The sequence below is a fragment of the Manacus candei genome, unplaced genomic scaffold (genome assembly GCF_025592945.1).
Source record: "Manacus candei isolate 608988 ecotype Guabito, Panama unplaced genomic scaffold, ASM2559294v1 h1tg000003l, whole genome shotgun sequence".
NCBI lineage: Eukaryota > Metazoa > Chordata > Aves > Passeriformes > Pipridae > Manacus > Manacus candei.
In genome coordinates, this window is record NW_026138051.1 from 8,704,264 (window position 1) to 8,724,995 (window position 20,732).

At 41.4% G+C, this 20,732-nt stretch overlaps 1 protein-coding gene and 1 long non-coding RNA gene across 3 annotated transcripts in view; one reads left to right on the forward strand and one right to left on the reverse strand.

The window, feature by feature from the left end:
* GRIA3 (glutamate ionotropic receptor AMPA type subunit 3) overlaps positions 1-20,732 on the reverse strand; it is a 415,135-nt gene that overhangs the window by 382,830 nt on the left and 11,573 nt on the right. The gene's annotated exons all lie outside the window — the stretch shown is intronic.
* LOC127471705 (uncharacterized) lies at positions 1,995-6,379 on the forward strand. Its single transcript, XR_007904741.1, has 3 exons — positions 1,995-2,184; positions 3,046-3,113; positions 6,299-6,379. It is a non-coding gene; the product is annotated as an uncharacterized LOC127471705 (long non-coding RNA).

Below are 20,732 nucleotides of genomic sequence, written 5' to 3' on the forward strand. Positions count from 1 at the left end.
TCTAGCAAAAAAAAGGCAAGAAAGGTGGTGACTTCAGAAAGGCAGCACGAGGGCAACTATACTGATATAATTACTCTGATGTACTTCCCCCATCCTAATACAGGCAGGATTTACATCTTTTAATATTGACCTTTGATTAAGAGCCAGGAAGAAGCTTTTTTTAAATGCAAACTCATCAGTTGTGAGTCTACTCAGAGGAGCAAGAACATCACCTATGCAAAGACCACCACTTGGAGAACACAACTCCATATTCACTGTGTTAATATAAAGACACGTTATTTTAACCCACCGAGTTTTCAAAACTCTACTGCAGAATAAAATCTACATTCCAAAGAAAGCACAGAATGCATCTCATCCAAAAAAAAAAAAATAAAAAAATAAAAAAAGTACCTGCCCAAAACCAAACAGGCATTTAGAAGACTCTACAGGCTCAGAGATGACTGACTTTTATCTTCATAAGTATTTTGGCATCTCAAAGGTACAAGCTAAGAAACTGCTTTCCTCTCACAAGCCCTAATATCCAGTCAGGTCGAAGACACAAGTCCTGTTGGTGGCTAGACAGACTTAGTCTCCTATGCTTTGAAAACCCTACTTGTCACCTACATGCCTGTCCCTGAATATTTTTAAAATTTGACCTAGTAAGGTGCTGTGATTTAACCCCAGTCAGCAACTCAGTACCACACAGCCACTCACTCGCCCACCCCCAGCTGGATGAGGAGGAGAATCACAAAAAGGGAAAACCCATGGGTTCAGACAAGAAAACTTTAATAATTGAAGTAAAATATAATAATAGTAATTATGATGATGAAAAGGAGACTGAGAGATAGGAATAAAACCCAAAACCTACAAATGATGCACAATACCATTGCTCACCTCCTGCTGACCGATGCCCAGCCTGGCCCCAAGCAGTGGCCTCTGGGCAACTCCCCCCAGTTTCTGTACTAGGCAGGATGTTCTATGGGGTGGGATATCTTTTGGCCAGTTCTGGTCAGCTCTTCTGGCCACAATCCCTCCCAGCTCTTTGTGTATCTGCTACACTGGTAGAGCACGAGACACTGGGAAATCCTTGACTTAGAGTGAGCACTACTTAGCTACTGCTAAACTATCAGTGTGTTATCGACATTATTCTCATATAAAATTCAATACACAGCACAGTACCAGCTACTAAAAACAAAATTAAATCTATCCCAGCCAAAACCAGGACTTAAGGCTAAGGCAGAACACTAAAACCAGTGTGAAAGTAGCTTATAGCATTAGCCATTAACATTCAGGTGGAGAGAAAGTTACATTTCTACCATTTCTTAAATTATCTTCTCAAACTTTTACACTCTTGTTGAGCATTCTCAGGTTGAGATCAACTCATACAAGCACTTCTCTAATTTCCTTGTCTTTGAGCTGAACCTTTGATTGAGGATGACAAGTCTTGCAAGGACAATTTAAAACTGACACTTGGGCCAGCAATTGCCAATCACCCCTTGATGTGCGCTAGTCATGCATTCTGCAGAGCTGAGGGGTTTTGACTTAACCTCATTTCACTTCTGACAATCTTTACAAAGGAATTATTTGCAGTTGCTACAATGTGTGATGGGTTTGAACTTAGGTCAGGGAGATTGAATTAAAGCAGAGGGCATCCTCGTGATGAAATCATACCAACTTTTCCAAATAAAATTACTTATCCACGCACAACAAAGGATTGAATAATGTAAGAAGGTGTCCTTTTGTGATGGGGATTTTCTTCTCATGAGAACAGGTTATGCTTTACTGTCAAAAATATTTAAAGGTCATGGGCATCATAACCTACAGCAATTCATTTCAACCTGTGAAAAATGCTTTACATCTCCCCCTACTAAACTAATTTGGCAGCTTGAATTCAGTGGCTATATTTCCAGCTCAGCTGCTCACCTCATAGACTATCTGTGTTTTGTGGTGAATCCCATGTTGTTGCATCACAGGACCCCAGGTTCATTTCTACACTGTTGGGTTGTGAGTACGAAGTTTAAGTGGCCCTGAAGATGTGTTTTCTGAAGGTTTGCATTTAACATACTGCTCCACTGGTACCCTGTGGACACAGGGATGCATCATTAGCACTAGAGTAACGCTGTTTCTTTTGGGAATGGAAGTGACTGTCATAAAAAGAAACATCAAAACAAACTATATGTTACCAGATAAACTAAGTGTGATAAGGTTAGATCAGTTCAATCTCAGGAGGAATGGGGGATGTCATGACACTCAAACCACAATGAGATGTTGATGACACTGTCATCAACAGCCCCCTGACACCAAAAGTAATGCACACTGGAAACTTAGTTTCAGAGGGCCCAAGGCAACACCTCTCCCTCCAGCCCTGGTCACTGCTTTGAGGTGAGGACAGTACCTCAAAGAGCAGCCCTGAACAGTGAAACTCCTGCTAGGCAGCTGCATCTGAGATGGCTTCCAGTGCCCCTCTGACCTGCAGGGGACTGTCCCTGGCACAGAACCACACCAGCAGAGCCACTTCCCCTCTAAAGGTGCTGGGTGTGGCTGCCTGTCCCTCTCAGCACAGCCTGTGCTGGCCTCCTCTGCTACCTGTCCTTGACAGAAGCACCAGACCCAGTCCAGAGCCCTGTGCAGCCCTGGGCAGCTGGTGTCACTGGCTGCCTCTGTGAGGACACCCAGCTCTGCTTTCCCCTGTCACCAACACAGAGGCCTCAGAAACACTTGATCCTATAGTACTTTAAACACACCATTTTCCCCCATTACACTTTTCTGTCTCATAAGGGCAAGTCGTGGGTGTTTAACACAGAGATGCCACATGAAACCAAGGTTACAAAAATAATCCCAGCTTTTTATTAATAGCAAACAACCCCTTCACCCCAGCTACAAGTACCACACTTTTACAACAAGCTATAAAGACAGCAAGATACTGACTTCAATAACTTCACTTGGTTAACAGCTACTGGAATGTGCAGGAATGTGCAGGGCAGCATCTAAACAAACAAAACAACCAATATTGGATTTCTTCCTTAAAGTCACTATGTGGATCGTTTCTTTAAAACTCTAACACAGACTCCTAGAGCAACAGAAAAAAAATGATGCTGGAATCTCAAGTGGAGCAGAGCAGGTGACTTTAAAAGGTAATAATGTGCCTTAGTGGTAGAAGTTGTTCAGTGTTACACCAAAATGACTCATTCCTTAGCACAGCCACGCACAAAGTGGTGCAGATTTGAGCTTCCTATCCCATACAAAACAGAGACTCTGAGTACAAATATTTTTCCTTTAATTCCCAGCCTGCAAGGAAGAATGTCATTATCAATGTGACTTTGAAAAAAGCGCTCCACATGCACCGCATTACTCAGATTTGTTCTCTTCATGTGTTCAAAGTTAAACAAACATTTCTGCATTTCACTCCCGTTATCTCAAAGTCACAGGAGTGAAATCTGGATTCTTCTCTGGCTCCTCCATCAGCAGTAGATGCTCAGCTCTTTATTGCACTAACCTAACACTGAGAAACTTTACTATTTCCAACAATGCACAAACAAGAGAGGCCCCAGCGCCAAGTTTACCTTTCTGCTAGTCTTTTTATTTTCCAAAATTAATATATGTTTATTTTTAACCAACTTTTTTTATAAGACAACTACCCAAAGCAAACATAGAAACATGAATTAATATACAGTTTTCACCTCATGCATATTGCAAATCAGTATTCCAAATTGTAAAGACTCCACTTAATCTAATTATGTGTTAAAAGGGATTGTTCCACTTTAACTTGCAGAAATTACTAATTCACATTTTCTGTTTAGTCTGCTTTCTTGTGAATACCAGAAATACTGTCCTACAAAGAACTATACAAGCTCCTCATCTGTAAAAGGCATGGTTTCTTCCTGGTGTAAAAATAAAACTGACAAAGGAATCCATTTTCTAAAAAACATGTCACTAAAGGATTTATGACTTTCCTTCATTTTTTCCCCCACAACTAGCACAGATTTCTCTTTCTCAAGGTTCATTTCTAACATTCTGTGTAATTAAAGTTTGGGGATTGGGTTGTGGGTTGGGTTTTTTTTTCAAACACTAAAGCAGCTTCTTGTAGTAAGTAATGTCAGCCTTGGGTGCAGACAAGAATGAATTAAACCTCAAATACTGCATTTTAATGGGAATCAAATTAGATTGGTCTCATCTTAGGTGGCACCTGTCGACACTACACACCAAATCCCCACTGGCTGTGTTGTCAATTTACCTAAGATTTTTTTCTTTCCTCTGTCCACAAGGAAAGGTCTTTCTTGATCCCCTAGCAGAGCAGGGAAGCTCTGCCTGCCCAGGAAAGCATTTGTGGACAAGCTTTCAGACTCCTCTCATCGACAGCTGAAACATTGACAAGTGTTTTACCTGTCATTATGTAAAACTGTTAACACATGTTTCCATGCTACTTATAAATGCAGATCTACATATACAGACTAAATTAACATAGTCTATAATAAGCCTCACTAATCCTCCAACTAAGAACAGATTGACATTTAAAACTGTCAGGAAAATTCAATGCCTGAAAAGGATTTATCTGCACAAGCCCAAACCTTTTCAGTTGGTCAGATCATAATAAAAGGCTATAAAAGGGAAACAAAGACTTGGGAAACCTTGTCTCAGCTGATGTCAATAACAGAACTACAAAACCCTCAGAGGAGCCAGGAGTTCGTTCCTGGTACTTGGGGCTGTGCCCTGAGCCAGTGCACACAAGAAGTTCACAATCCTCTGCTCTCTCCTCCTCCCTCCTCTGTTTCACAGCAGTGTAAGCCACATGTCTAGATTTAGACATATACATAGTCTTAGGGGCTTCCAGGGGCCCTTTACCTGTTTATCTACAGCAGGTACATTTGGATTTTACTCTCTTGAGAACTGCTGTCCCTTCAAGGCACCCATCTTACTGTACATTGCTACAATGTCCCACTGAGGCCATGAAAACTCCCACAGGGCCAATAACAAATCACACATGTAAGAAGTACTGATCTAGTTTCCTTTCCTGAAAAGTTCTTCAATGCAAGGACTGCCTTTGAATTGTGTGTGTGCATAGTAACCTGAGTCAGGCCTCTACATGATGCTTTAATATAAATAATTTTAAAAATGCAGACTAAAGTAATTAGTACAATGCTGTAACTCACAGCAGGTAGAGCTTATCTTGTGTGATCCAAGAACACCCCAAGAAACTTCTCCCACTTCTTTTACCATGGGAGTTTCTCCACTCTCCTCCTACCATCCCCCTCATCCCCTACCACTTAAACCAGATTTAATCCTGGAAAGCAGTTTTCTCCACACACAGATCACACATTAGAACTGACTTAGAGAAATTTGATCTCCCAATTAACCCCACACTGCTGTAAGAAGCCTCCTCTATTGTTTTCTGAAGTAAAATTGAACTCCTTGCTACTACTATGCTGCACATGGCCTTAGATTAATGTCTTTTCTACTTTTTCACTGATGAAGGAGTTGTCAAATAAACGTGCCCTTTAGCTAGCTGTCAGGGAAAAATAAAGCCTCCTGTGGCATTCAGGAAAAATAGCACAGAGCAGAAAGCAGGATTTTGTATCCCAAAGTGGATAAATCTATATTAGCCGAAAGCTGACTTCCACTTGAAACAAAAAAAAAAAAGAAAAGGCAGTTCCCCACTGAAAACCTCAAATCTTTTGCAAACACATTGCTATTCACAGAAGGTCCCACTTTCCAGCAGTACAAACCTTCACTTTCCAGGTCCCTCCAGAGGCTTTCCCGTTCCTGTACCCTCTGCAAACCACAGCACAGCCTCCAACAAAAAGCAGGAGATATTTTGATCCCGAATAGAGGCACTGAAGCCACCTCAGGAACAACGAGCTCTGTGCTCCCCTCACACTGAGCACGGGGCAGGAATGGCAGAGTGGGCACAGAATCCTGCCCAGCTGAGCCAGGTTGTTCCTCAGCAGGTCCAACGAGCCCCAGATGTGCCCCCAACCACACCCCAGGGCACAGGTGCAGGCAAAGGCCCAGTCAGGACTGAGTTATTCTGAATTTACATTTCATAGCAAAGAGAAGCAGGATAACTTGTCTTGTGCTGCTTAGTGAAGTTTAGGAGAAGCCACAGTGCAGAGCCTGTAAGCTCTGCAGGAGCTGCCTAAGGAAGAATGATAAATTTTCAGAGAGGGAGTTAAGAGCACAGGGGAATACTCCCCCTGGGCACTCTCTTTCTTGATGCTTCAAGCCAGGGCTCCAACCACTGCACAGCCATTTCTTTGGAAAATTTCCATATCCTGTACTGCCCTTGTATTGCTAAAATCTTCTCCCTCATCTTCCTTTGGAGATGAGAACAGCAGGAGAGCCAGGGAATCGCTCCTGCTAATGCAGCCTGACCCAGCCACAGCAGAGATCCCTAATGCTGCAGGAACAGGCTGTTCACCCAGCAAAGCAGAACTGCACGAGGAAGAAGAGAATGAGCCACAAACCCCTGTGTGCTGCCATCAGGAAGTGCAGAGTCAGACATTTCACATTGGTTCTCAAATAAAATTAGCTGAATATTTTTTACAACTGTGTCAATTGGAAACTATTTTGTTATTATCCAACTTGCACTATCTAGTCCAAACTAAAAAGCAATCCAGGTAACTGCAAATGAAGGAGTGACATTTTTTTGTGATGTGAATTCCCCAGTGAACATGAAATTAGCAGATGTTTTTGCAAAACTAGTTATTTCTTTATCTGTAGCACTTTTTCATTGCTGGGGGACATTCAGAAACAATCTGGGCTTTTACCAGATGTCTGCAAAGTAGTAGCTACTCCTTGATCCACTTGACTTCTTTAATGCCTGAGGATATGTTCAGCATACATTTGGTAAGAGGAATTTTTATTGGTTCTACGGTTTTATGCTGATCATCATCATGCTTGTTGTCATAAATAATAGGGTACTCTAAAAGAGATGTGATTCTGGGTAACAGGACCAAGCAACTGGAAAAAATTCTCCCTAGAATAGGTTTTCAGATTTAAACAGAGATATTGGTTAGACTGTATGTATTTGCAAACCTATTTCTTTAGGCAAAGATTAGAAAGGCAAGGAGAATCACAAAGTCAATTTTAACTGTGGATATGCACCTAAAAAGCACATTAAATTGTATCTTTGTCTGTGGCTCATGCATTTCTCCAGTGCCCTAGAACAAGCTCGACAACACTGAAATCTGGATGAATTATTTTAGAACTCGAAAGAAGATTTTAATTGTTGGCAGTTTTCAGTGAAGTTCTTCTCATCTGCACTTGCACCACGTGAATGGGAAGGAGGGAGAGAGATGGACTGAAAAAACTCTACCTTTAGCTTTGTATCTTGAGCTCTGAACAAAAACATATTCTAAACAGACAGCACAAATGTGACACTAAAGGTTTCTCTCCTGAACTCTGCTCATTTCAAATGCAAAAAAAACCTTGAGAGCTTCAGTTGAAAGCATTGCTACGATAAAATGTGAGGAAAAAATCCAAATGGATTGAAATCTCCCAGGTTAACTAAACAATTGTCTGAGACAGAGACCAATCAAGGTGGTTTTCACTAGTCTGGGGAAAAAAAAATGCAGCTTTTGAATAACACTGGAAAAGTCTGGCCACTTCACTTATTTTCAGACTCAAAAACTGAACACGATGTCTGATGACAGCTGTGGAACTCTGCCCATGCCAGCATCTGGCCTTGAGGTCAGAGTAGTGTGCCCAAGCCAGAAAGCCTTGGGTGCTGTGCACCGAGGAGCCGGCACGGGCAGCAGAGCACGCGGGGTTCAAAGGGGATCGAGCAGATATGGATTCATCAAAAGCTTCATTTCACTGAACGCCCTGGGAGGCACTTGTCACTTGTTTCTTACCTCCCTCAGAGAAAGGAGAAGCTAAAATATCATCACGAAACCCAGAGGAAAGAACTAAAATAGCTGCTTGTGCGGGTAACTCATCCATCAGCCTTTATTTTTATTTTGCAGACTGGTGAGGAGGCCGGGGACAGAGGTGAGTATATTGAGAGGCCGTCCCTTTGTGCAGCTGTGTGTTTGAATTGATGGGACAGGCCTCAGAATGACAGATGGATGCCTGTAGCTATTTGATACATTCACAGAATGAATAATAAATAAAAAAGCAATGCAGTGGCATTTAAAGGGCCTCAGTCTCTACCACCTCCCAGGCTGCCTAACCTCAGACTTTGCACAACAGGGAGCTTTACAATTCTCAAGGACTTGTTTTACTGTTAGGACTGGGCAGAAATTGCTGAAGCAGAATTTCAGTCTCTGCTGTTGAGAAAGAGTCCTTTTTCCATAGGATTATCCTCACCAGAGCTTTCACTACCAGGAAATGGTACCACTCTGGCTGTAATTAACCCAGAACACATGTAAATGTCTTAGACTTGTGCAGTAACAAAAAGCAGCAAAGACAAGGCACAGCAACTTCACCAAAAGCGTATTCTACTGCAACCAGTAGAAGAATTTAAATTAGATTCTTAATACATACATGTTTTATCAGAGTTGCTTTTCTTCCACATGGTGTAGGAAGATGGAGCAACAACCATAAATACAGGCATTAAGTGGGCTCCTTTCTATTACTAGAGGGACAAACTTATATCAGCAAGTTGGATCTATTTAATATACATCATACTGCCTGTAATAGAGCCTGTTAAGTCCTAGCCAAATATAAGCTCATTGTTCTCCTCCACTTGCCATTCCCTTAATATCAGAGCAAATATCCTCCCAAAGAAGCTGCAGCTGCTACTCCTGAGGTGGTTCATAAAAACTCATAGCAGCCTTCAACTGTAAACACAAATGTGGCACTTAGTTTCACTACAGATTTAGTCCACTCCCCTTCCCAAGACATTTGCTTTGATGACAAATGCTGCTGTCTGATAGCAAAGTCATGGCATCCAACAAAATACAGATGTGACTTGCCAATTTAATTTAAAAAACCCAAAACAACAAACCACATTGATGCTTGATTTCTTTTTAAGATATGTAAATGAAATTTTATTAATGAGATCTTATTTAATCTACCTTACTTTCATCACTAAACTGCTGTTAGCTAAGCTTGAGGTAATAGCTGTGATACACCACCATGTCCATGTTGTTTCAGTTAAATGCAGATATTTTTATTAGAATTGAGTGGTACCTTGCAAACTAGGCTAATTTAAAGGCAGAACATCACCATTTGCCTTTGCAGGAGCTGGACACTGCCTAGTCCCTACCTGGTCTTCATTCCATGACAGAGAACAGGACACACCAGCTGCTCCTCTGGATTACTCTGCCTTCCCTACATTTTGCACATCAGAAGAAAGGTACTCTGAAGCATATCCCACTGCTCTCTGCAGGGAAAGCCCTCACCAAGCACTGCCACAGGAGACAGCAGGACCCCCAGGTGACAACTGTCCGCACAGCCAGCAGGTACCTGGACCTCAGGGGCATGGCCAGGTTCAGGAACGAATCCCAGGACATGTGCCACAGGAGACTGGCAGCCCAAGCAGTGATTTGCAGAACCCAAGTCTGATTATATTCTCAGAAAAGTAAATTAAACAATTATTTTTGCTTTCCAAGGGAAGAGTGGGTACAGCAGTCTGCTCTGACTACACTGTCACAGTGAATAGATGGTATGTTTGCAGTACAGGGAAACATGTCATGTTTCCTTTGCCAAAGCTGCTCCCAACAGGCATTTCTACCACCATCAAATAAAATCGTACTGGATATAGTATCTCTTCAAGACTTTAAAGTTCCCCTTATGTTCTGCCAGAAATAGCTCACTTGCTTACCTGAAAAGTAAAAGGTTATTGAGGCTGTAGAGCACTGTGCCTCTGACAGGCTTCCTCCCAAACACAGAGTAAACACAAGTCCATCCAGTTTATGGTCCCTGCACAGGCAGATAGCCAGGCAGCTGCAGCTAAAAGCAGATCTGTGGGTAGGTATCACTCACTGCACACAACCACAGGCCTCATCCTACCCTGCCTGCACCACTTTTCCCACCAAAACCTTTGAGATGTGCAGTCCTTAGCATGCATGGTGACATGTATGTTTGCAGGACACTTGTGTCCCCAGGAGACTTCCATCCTGGAGGGCAACAGGTCTGTAAGGGGTAAGGTCAGGTATTACAAACCATGTTTCAAAGAGCTATCCTCTTAGAGACTTCAACCTATAACCCCATGAGTCCATTTTTCTCCAGGGAGAGGAGTTTGCCGTGGATTTCTCTCTTTAGGAAATATCACAGACAAATCACTTTGCTTTTGGCATATCTGCAAATTCATTTCTTCTTTCTTGAGAAAGTCCCAAAAGGACAGACTAGCAGTAGCCACTGGGAAGGCAGCTAGATGGAAAGGATCTAACATCTTATGAAAACCTGTGGCATAGCAGAACCCCTTCCTCCCTTCTTTTCTTTCTTCCTCCATCCCTCCCTGAAACTGTAATCCTGAAAGCTAAGTTGAGCATCTCCTCAAACCCTTCCATCAGTCCTCTTTATATAAAACAAATAAAACTGCCTGTCTTGTCAATATTTAGCAAAAATTTTCCTAGCTATTTTATCTTGAATGAGATGAAACTACAAAACTCTTTAGACAACAAAGAGTACCTTGGCAGTGACTTAGTGCCTTATTGAGCCCTCTGCCACAAGTTCCTGTGGTCACAAATGGCATCAAGGACTTCTGCCATAGCTTCCAGGACCAAAAACCTGAAAAAACACTATTAAACTTGAAAAAGGAAATTAACATCTCTACCAGAAATTCCTAGGACAGTTCCAGCATTGAAGGAGACCTCCTATGTCTTCTCTCCTGGGAAAATTTCCTCATGCATCAACTTGAGGTCTAACCAATTCTTTATTTAACAGAAATAAATTAAATAACTCTTTAACTAACCAGTTGGTTTGGTTTTTTTAATCCAGATGACAGTGATGAACATGCAGAAATCCCAGAGAAGACACGGACATGCACACTTATCCCAGTCCTGGTGAAGGGCAGGCCAGGCCAGGCCAGAAGTCTGGGGGATGAAGCCAACAGCCATCCCAGCCCTGACACAGCTCCTGGGTGACAGCCAAGACCTGTCTGCTCCTGGGACCGAGACCCCTGTGCTGGCCACACTCACAGAGCCCCACTGGGTTCTGCCAACCCCTTCAAATTCCTATTCAGAGAGGACATAAATAATCACACCTGCATACAGACATACCTAAAACTGGACTGTACACACGATTCATGTTTTAGACCCTAATTCAATAATGTGTTACAAGTTTTCTATGGTTTCTGTGGTTTGCTTCCTTTAATACAAAATCTGCCCCTAAGGACTTAAAGCCCCTATAACCAAAAATGTGCAGCAGCATCTGAGGAAGTGTGGCAAAAAATTGTACCAACAGCTTTTTTAAAGGTCACTCTACATGACACCAAAAAGTCTGCTTTGCTGGAGTGTTTGCTGTTTGTTTCACTGCTAAATTAATAATCATCTCCTACCTTGCTTTAGGGATACAAGGCCACAGAACCCCCCGGGCTTCTCACTACTGGAAGGATATAATGGAGATCATGAATAGCCCAACACACACTGGGACTTACCCATCCAGGCCTTATCTCCAGGACTGACTGCAGCAAATCCCTGCCCGGGAATATGGATTGGTGACAAGCAATCTCAGTGGAGGGCCCTTAAATCAAGTCACTTTGCACCATGGTCCGAGACACATCCCAAAGCTGGTTCACCTTCAGGGCACAGCACAAAGCTCATCCATCTGCTCAGGCTGCTGCTGAGGGAAGGGGAGAGGATGTGTGTATCTGTTTGCAGCAGAATGTCAGTTTGGCTGCACTTAAGTTACTCTGAAAGGCACTGAATTGAATGTGGTATTTTTTTGTATCTAACAGTTGTTTCCAAAATTTTAAAAAAAGGCTGTCCCCTTGAATCCTTTAACACTAGAGTTTAGCAAATTTGAGCTTATCGACAGCAGATTCAATTTTATGTGCACTACGAAATAAAGAGTAGACTTCAGTTCTCAATCCTGTTTATTTCAGTGATGCACCTATTTCTATGGATCTAAATGCCTGAGAAGTTTCACAAATCTGGTCCTTTCACTCAAATTATATAGTTGAAGATCTTTGATTCAAATATCAGATAGCAGAAGGAGAATTTTTACATTAAAACACAGAAATTTTCTTAAGTATACCAGTTTTAATTTAAATACTGAAAGAAACTTCCTATAATTTATATGTTCAAGTATTCTACAAGGTAATTTTTAAAATATAGAACTAAGTACGGTCATCTGGCATTTCAGGTGGCCCCAGGATTTCAACAGATTGTACTGAAAAGTAATATTTGTGACATTTAACTTCCAGATATTTAGCCTTTATATCCCTTTGGAATGCAGTCATCATTACTTACTGTATTATCCATGCCAGTGAGTCTTATTATACAAATAAGATTTTATATATATATAATATATATATAATTTGTATATATTATACAAATAAGATTTTATATATATATTATATATATATAATTTGTATATATTATACAAATAAGATTCTCAGTTCTGTTGCTAAAATTCACCAGCAGCACTTCACCATTTTTGCCCAGCAGTCCTGCAAAGCAGCCAGGATTAATGGTGTTTTCATGCCATGACCCATTGCCCAAATAGCCCATTGGCCACAGAACAAACGAGTCAGAACTTCTACTTCAGTCTGTTAAAGCCTTCAGGAAAGGATTACAGACTTTCAGCAACAAAGAAAATGTGCATTTAGGATTGCTGGGTTTAACTCTCAGCTACAGTCAAAGCTTTGCAGGTCACAGTGACCAAAACACTGAAAATACTGCATTTCATGTCACCTTCCTTAAACAACAGCAACACCTTTCTGTGCTGCAGACTTTCTGCAATAAGCTCATTAGCTTTCTAACTTGCTTGAATTAGAGTTTTCAAGATTCAGAGGAGTTTTAAGTTGGGCATTAGGGAAAGGTTCTTCCCCCAGAGGGTGGTTGGGCACTGAACAGGCTCCCCAGGAAAGGGATCACAGCACCAGGCCAGGCAGAGTTCAAGAAGTATTTGGAGAACACTCTCAGGCACCTGCTGGGATTCTTGGGGCTGTCCCATGCAGGGCCAGGAGCTGGACTTTGATGATCCTTGATGAATCCCTTCCAACTCAGGATATTCCATGATTCTATGATTCTAAGATTTTGAAGTCCCACTACACCAAAACTCAACACTGAAGAAATTCAAGCTCCTACTCAAATGGAAAAGCTGAAAATTCACTGTGGAACAAAAATACAAAAATAGCTGTTGTTTGGGATTTTTCAGACAAGCATAATAATATAATGTAAAAATTAAGCATTTGTAATTTTTGCATTGGAACTGTTAATTGAAATTTGCACAGCTCCATGGAATGCATGATTAAGTGGAGAAACAGGCAGAAAAAAATTCCAACCACATCTGTGCACAAGAAAAGAGTTAACTGAATATCACTTACATTCAGATGTACCAACATTCAGATGCTACTTCAGCTGAAGCTGCTCTTAAGGAAACGTAGCTGGATGGTTTGTTTTGAAGCCATTCAATAGTAGGGTTGAAAAGAGAACAGTTTCAGATCAAAACCAAAGCAGAATTAAAAATTGAAAATCTTGTCAGAAAAACTGCAACATTTTGCACAATTTAAGCTTTTGATGGAGGAAAAAATGCTTACTATTGCAGAACTGATATTTTTAGTAGAAGCAGTGTTCTCTTTCAGCAGAATTCCTCCAAGGAAAGGGTCCCAGCCATCACTGCCTTCCTGACATCCAGCTGATGATACTTCTACAGCTGCAATAAGTATTAAAACTGTGACTCCCAGGGACTAGCAAAGGTACTGCATCTTCTTGCTCTCAATACAAATTCAAAACAATAAGAAAGGTGGTTTTAAATTCATAGCCACTTTAAAGGTCACAGAAAGTATTATACTATTACAAGATTAGCTAATTATATTATTTATGGAAAGCATTTGTTCTAGGAGCAGAGATTAGACATAACCACAATTGGATGTGTCTGTGACAAATCTAGAAATTAAACAAAGCTCCCCTAAAGTCAAAGGCAGGGGATTTTTTTTCTACCATAAAACCAGTCTGGACGTGCTGTCCTGGCAGGAAAACCTCCTTTCCATTATTTATTACCCTGTGAACTGCTACTGGTAATGCTAATAGCTCTCTGCATCATTCCTAGAGCTGAGCAACTGGTGGATGCTGAGATTTCAGCTGAGTTGGGGTCCAGTGACAAATTCAAGCCCTGTGTATGCAGACAACTGCAACAAATAAATAAAAATATTCCATTTGAGCTAATTCGAGGAATGAAATCTCTCCAAAGGACCAAGTTAGAAGCAACAGAGAGAAAAAGATCAGCCTAATTTAGGGTTAGTAAGGAATTTGCAGCTCTTGTGTCCTGGCAAAGCTTCATGTGTCCATAGTTTCAGAAGTGGATTACACGGGTCTCTTTGAGCTGCTTGGTCCCCAAAGCTTTCAGGATCTTTGGCAGAGGATGCAGGAGTTTAAATAAGAATGTCATGGCTTGTGTCAGAAAAGCATCTTCTGCTAGATTTCTTCTCTTTACATAATTTAACTTCAAAGCATTTTAAGGCCAAGCTTGGTACAGGAGATTGATTTTAAAGGTTGAGGGCTTGATTTTGCAAGAAAAAAAAATTCGTTATAATTACTCAGTACACTTCAGCCCATTCTTGCTCACACTGGTTGATAAAAAGTCATTACTGATTGTTGGAGTACTCCAAAGGGATCTAATGAAGGATCAGCTCTATGCAATGGGGGAGATAAGGCTATATTAAACAGCCCAGAAAATTAGGGACAACCTAGAAAAAATCTTGAACAGAAGGTCAAGTATAAAAATAACATGATGCATTTAAACCCAGTTAGTCCCTGAGCAGTTCCTTCACTTCCTTGCAGTACATGCAGTGATTTACACTGGGCAGCAGGGCTATGCTGTGACAACTGCTGTATCTGTGTTTTATACTCTTTTTCGCAGGATTATCAAAAAAGTAGAAAATAATGCAGAACCAAATCTAAACCTACATCTTCAGGACTCGACTGCTTAGAAAGAAAATAATAAAAATAAACTTGTAAAAAAAAAATGCCAAAAGAGGAATTCTTCAGCTTAAATAGCATCTGAGAAAGCAAAGCAGCTCTTGGGGCTCTGCCCCACAGTGCTCTCAGCTCAGCCTGCAACACTGCCCTGCAGGGAGAACAATTGCCAGCCATGGCTTCCAGACCACATTCTGCAAGAGGAGGAAAACCAGAACAGCTGCCATTTCCCTCTACCTGCAGCAAGGTTGGTGCCACTTTTTAACCAACCTTTAGCTCACTCAAGTAATATTCAAGTGTAAAAATAACCCAGGCAAAAGCTGGTCACCTGAAAAAATTCATAGGTAACCTGGCAAAAAGCAGGATTTTCAGTGAGATGATCACTTTGTCACAACCTTTGCCATGTACTACTCCCTTTGTGAGTGCAGTAGTACTCTCTTCTGTGGTCCATCACCCAGAGGAGAAACTTTTTTTGGCTGGGAGGCAGATGGATGGTGGCTGTCCTGCTGGTGAGAGAAGGTGCTGGGACTGCAGCAGTGCTTACCTGGACTTGAATGCAGAGCCAGGCACAAAAAATCCCGGACTCTAACGTCTCTATTTCTCCCTAGACTCCATTTCAACACATAACTGTATAGCAGAAAATCTGGCATTTGGGGCCTGCTTGTAACACACTTTGTTTACATTAACAAGACCTGTGTCACCTGCCTCCTCCTCCCCTACAACTCACACATTTTCTTCATTGTTTCCATTCTGAGCCACAACAGTTGAAGCCTGAGCATGTTGCTTAGCAATACAGGAGTGGAATAAGCTATGCTCAAAGTCTTCCTCCTCTGCTAGATGCCCTGTAGCGGCCATTACCAGAGGAAAAATTGACTTTTTCATTATCTTCTTATTGTTTCCAGGGCAGTTTCTCCCCTGTTCCCATTGCATCTGCTTTAGATTCCCCTCCTCCCAATATTCTCACATTAACCTTTTCTTAGACACAGCATCTACTCTCGCCCCTCTCATAAATCTAATATGCTTCTCAGCTGTAGGTTTTTTGATGGGATTTTTCTACCTCATTCTCAGATAACTGAATTCATTACAGATTTAAGCAAACAAATCTGGAGTGTTATAGGACAATACCTGCAGGAAAAATAACCTCTGAGTAAGCAAAATACTTCCTTTAATTTTCTAGCCACTGTTCGGTTGACTTTTACTGCCAAACAGAAAGAAAAATAAAAGGTGTCTGAATCCCATTTTTGCAGTTCAGAACCCAACAAGCTTTCTTTCTGAGCAAAATCCCTGGCTGCTAATTTCAAAGATGTATGAAAATGAAAACTGTTTTGTACTCTCTCTCTGTTCTCATGCCTGATATTCAAATGAGGCTCACCACAAAATTAACAGTATATAGGAGCCCCTTAGACTAATCTTTCCCATATATCATTAGGTTCCTGAGAGACTCTCTGAGGAATGGGGTCGATCTTTCAGGCACATTTATTGAGGAAAGCCATCCTGTATCATGTCTCTTAAGATCTTGTCTTGTTCTCTCTGAGGGAGGTTATGAGAATTTGTATGACTGGTGTTGGGGTTTGTTACCAGCTGCAGGTACAGAAACAAAGCCATACCTTGGCTGCAGGTAAATCACACCATGCATTTGTGTACTAGTACTCACTCCATCATCATAAACCAGGCCAAAGAGCTTTGTTCATGCATTCAGCTGCGAGCCCTCCCTAAGTTTCTGGTGTGGTGCTTATTAGATTTGTGGTGTCGATAATCATGTTAGCACAAACAGCTAAGGGACAGTCTCCTCAAGAAACATCTTAGCTCAGAAGGGAATTATCAATACCTAATCACACTTCATGCTGCTGCTGGACATTCCACCTGCTCCTGCTGTCTGTCTGCTGCCACACTGGTTTAAAGCACACGGATTCTGCTTTGGACACTGGATTGGCTGTTTGGAAATGCAGAACCCATCGCTGAGTGTGACAGCCCATGGTCAGTGACACGTGTGCTGCAGACCAGCCATGCAGACAGTGGGCAGTGAACACACCAGATCCTCTCCAGGAAAGCTGGGATCCATAAGTGTCACTGGAGGGCTCTGTAACAGCACTCCTCTATCCTCCCTGTTGGAATGGGGCTCATCCCTGCATTTCCCCCTCTGGTACCTTCACTGTCCTGGCTCTTAGTCTCTGCGGCACTGGCCAGTTGGGAAGGAGGCTCCGGGAAGGGCGTGCTTTCCTGCAGGCTGCAGCTCATTGCAGGATAACACAGGGCAAAGTGTGGGCAGGTCTGGGCCAGGCCCGGGGTGCTCTGCACAGCAGGGCATCCATGGATAATGGCAGGTAAGGAGGATGTGGAGCAGCCCAGGGATGCAGCAGAACCTGCCTCAGCAGCACAGGGAAAGTATCAGAGGGACCAGGGAAGAAACGCAGCTCTCAGAGACACGGTCAGTGTGAATGCCAATGTGCTACAGCAAGATCCTCCTGTGCAGACCCCTGCACCAGCCTTAACTGCAATTATTTCAAATTTCTAAAAAACATGGAGACGTGAGGTCCCACTCATTAACATTTTGGCAAAATCTCCCAATCCCAGGCTACTTCAAAACACAGGCAGACTCAGGTTCTCCACCTGTATCCACCCTGACTCTAACCAAGAAAATAAATATATAAGACTTTTTTTTATATACTACAGGCATGACACATCTGGATGTTTTTTGGGTTGCAATATATTTTCATAAATTCATCAGTCATCCAAAGATTTTTGTCCAAGAAGTTTTCAGGAAATTACAATGAGCATTAAAGATTGCACTATTCAACAGATATAATTTTAATATTAAAGTCTCATAAATTCTTCAGTGAGTAATGCTGCTTAGATTACAACCAGAACCCAGATGAAAAAAAATCTATTTACTCATTTATTTCAGAAGACTGAAGGTGGAGAGCTGCCTCCTTTTGAAACCATCTGAGAACAAACCTGTGTGGGCTTCGAGATCCTGCATCACAAAAATCTATAACACCTTGAAGTACTCAGACTCAGCACACTTGAGCCATCTGCTTAATGAAACAGAACCAATGGTTTGGGATCTCCTGGCAGCTCCACCTGTAATGCCACCAGCTACACTGCTTGAGGGGCACACTCAGGAGGTGAGAGTCAGATCCACATCTTTTCTTTTACTTACTTTAAAAAACTCCTCTAACCATCACCGCTGCAAATTGTACTTGTCAGCTCTTGATTTGTGTATTTCCTCCACCCATTAAATAGCTTCTGTATCTCCAACTCAACATTAAAATTGTATGGGCAGTGTTTCTGAGCAGAAAAGATCAGTCAACAGGGCAGATGGCTTCACTGTCCATAATCCATGCTCTGGCACCAATGTCACTCATGCATCTGCTTAATCAAACAAGACAAGGTTCAGCACAGAAGATGGGGAAGGATATGATATAACAGAAAGGTATTTTAATTAAGCTACAAATGCCTGCTGTCTGATCACTTTCTGTGAGGCCAGTCAGATGTGGCAGAGGGACAGCACCACTGCCTCTATAATTCCAATTGCAAGCTCTGGGAATTATCAGGAGCAGGTAACAGTTGTCCCAAGGCAACTAATGCTGCATTTTGCCTCATTTTGGAAGGACTCTTTTGTTGTTTGTTTTTGGGGTTTTTTTGCAGCTACAGTGAAGCATCACCACAATACAAATGTAGGAGTAAATGCAAGGTCAGCAAGTCAGGCTCCTGCTACCTGGAATTTACCTTAGATATCGGTTTCTCCTTTATCTCAAGATTTTGTTGGGTTTTAATTGTTTGCTTGTCTGGTTTCTTAAGGACGACAGAGGCCATTTGAAGGTGAAATGAGAAGTTGGTGCAGAATTTTATCGAGTTGTAGGAAAAAAATGATTTCCTTGTATGTAAAAAGGAAACTCCTGCTGAAACATTGTTAATATCACTAGATCCAGAATAAAATGTTAAGTGTCCCTATGGTATTTCAGAGGAGTAAAGGGATAAAATGAGCAGTTTGCAAGCTAATTCTCCATACGTAACAGAATATTTGTCCAGATTTAGACTATGATCTTCAGGGAGGCTAGGGAGAGGTAAGTTCCCAAATCCCATTGAAAAGCAATGAAAATTCACCTTTTAAGGGAATTCAGATTCAGATTAAATTTTTTTCTTTCCACATTTCATTCTTTTAGCCCCTAACATTCATAAAATTAGTGAAAATATCTAAAAAGATGTTTCAGTCAAACAGCTAGAATTTCAGTGGTGTATTGCAAAGAGTGATGTTATCACAAGTACCATCCAGGTTAAAGGGAAGCATGAAAATAACCACACAGTCTGGACTTTTCATGTGTAAAATGAAAGGAAACTAAACTAGCTATTAACATGTTACTAATTGTAAAACAATAGTGATAGACACTGGAAGTTAAAGTGATGAACTAAGGGTGGGCAATAGGTTAAATACAGGACAACAGAACATGAAAATGAAAGAGGAGAAGAGAATTTTAGATGAGGAAAAAATCCATTACTTAGATTAGATTTTTTTTTTTCAATCAATGTAGAAAAGTTGAGCAAATGTTGCTGGTTTGTATTTGATGGATAACACTGTGAATGAAAAAGAAAACAAAAGGAATTTTCCTGTAGACACCAAAAAGCCAGCTTAAGCTACTGTTGTTTCCAAATTAACCAGCCCAAATATTGAGCAGAGAGCCAAAGATGCCTCTGAACCACTGAGGTTTACTTTTAACTTGTCTCAGAAAGCAGGAAAATTTTAAAGGGAGGTAGAACTGCCAGCATAGTTTCTGTATTTAAAAGGGCAAAGGCAATGCAGAAAGGGTAGCAGTGACTGGGCATCTCACAGCTTAACAAATGGTATAAACCTGATATATACTGCCAGTTAACTGCTGTTAAGAAAAACACATTTATACAGCACTTTGTCATGTAATGCATTTGGAGACGAGTCATGGTGTTAATTCAAAAACAGAAGTACAGAGAAAAGCTTCGGCACCATCACAGGTGATTGCCTCAAAATGATTTCCCAACAGTGTGCAGTGGCAGGAAAGGACTAATACCATCCCTGAATGATTAAAAAGAAGACAACTGAAGAAGAACAAAGTCACTATCACCTCTAAACCCAACTTCAGTGAAGCTCTTGTTGGGCTGTTGCTCCCAGTCTAATTCAAGGTAGATGCGAAAAAGTGATGAGCAGTTTAAAGTAGAGCCACAAATGTGATTCACCAGCTGGGAAACATGCCTTACAACGTGGGGCTTAAGGCATCAAATATATTTAGCTTTCAAGAAAAGCTTCAGCTGTAGCTTGATCACTGTACATACAGGTGAAAGAGAGAGCTGTGGTGGCAGCTTTTCAAAGTTGTTGACAAAGAAAAAGTAAGACCCAACAGATGGGAGCTGAAGTCACACAAATTCAATCTGGAATAAGAAATAACTTACCATCACAAAGGCTAATTAAACACTGGAACAGTTTTTCATTGAAGGTGATAGACTTCCCAATGTAAGCCTTTAAAACAGGATGAAACACTTTTTAAAAGATGTTCTTTAAACCATTCACCATTAGAAGTGCTGCACAAGACTCACTGTCCATAGCCTGGAGGAATTACACTGGCCCTGCCCTGACTTCAGTTTCTGCAGCTTTGCATAAGGACATCTCACCTCTTTAAATATTGTAAGGCCAATGCAGACCCTCTGTAAGGTTCAGAAATTACTTCTTCCCCCTAATGTTCCTACAGGACATCAGTCAGA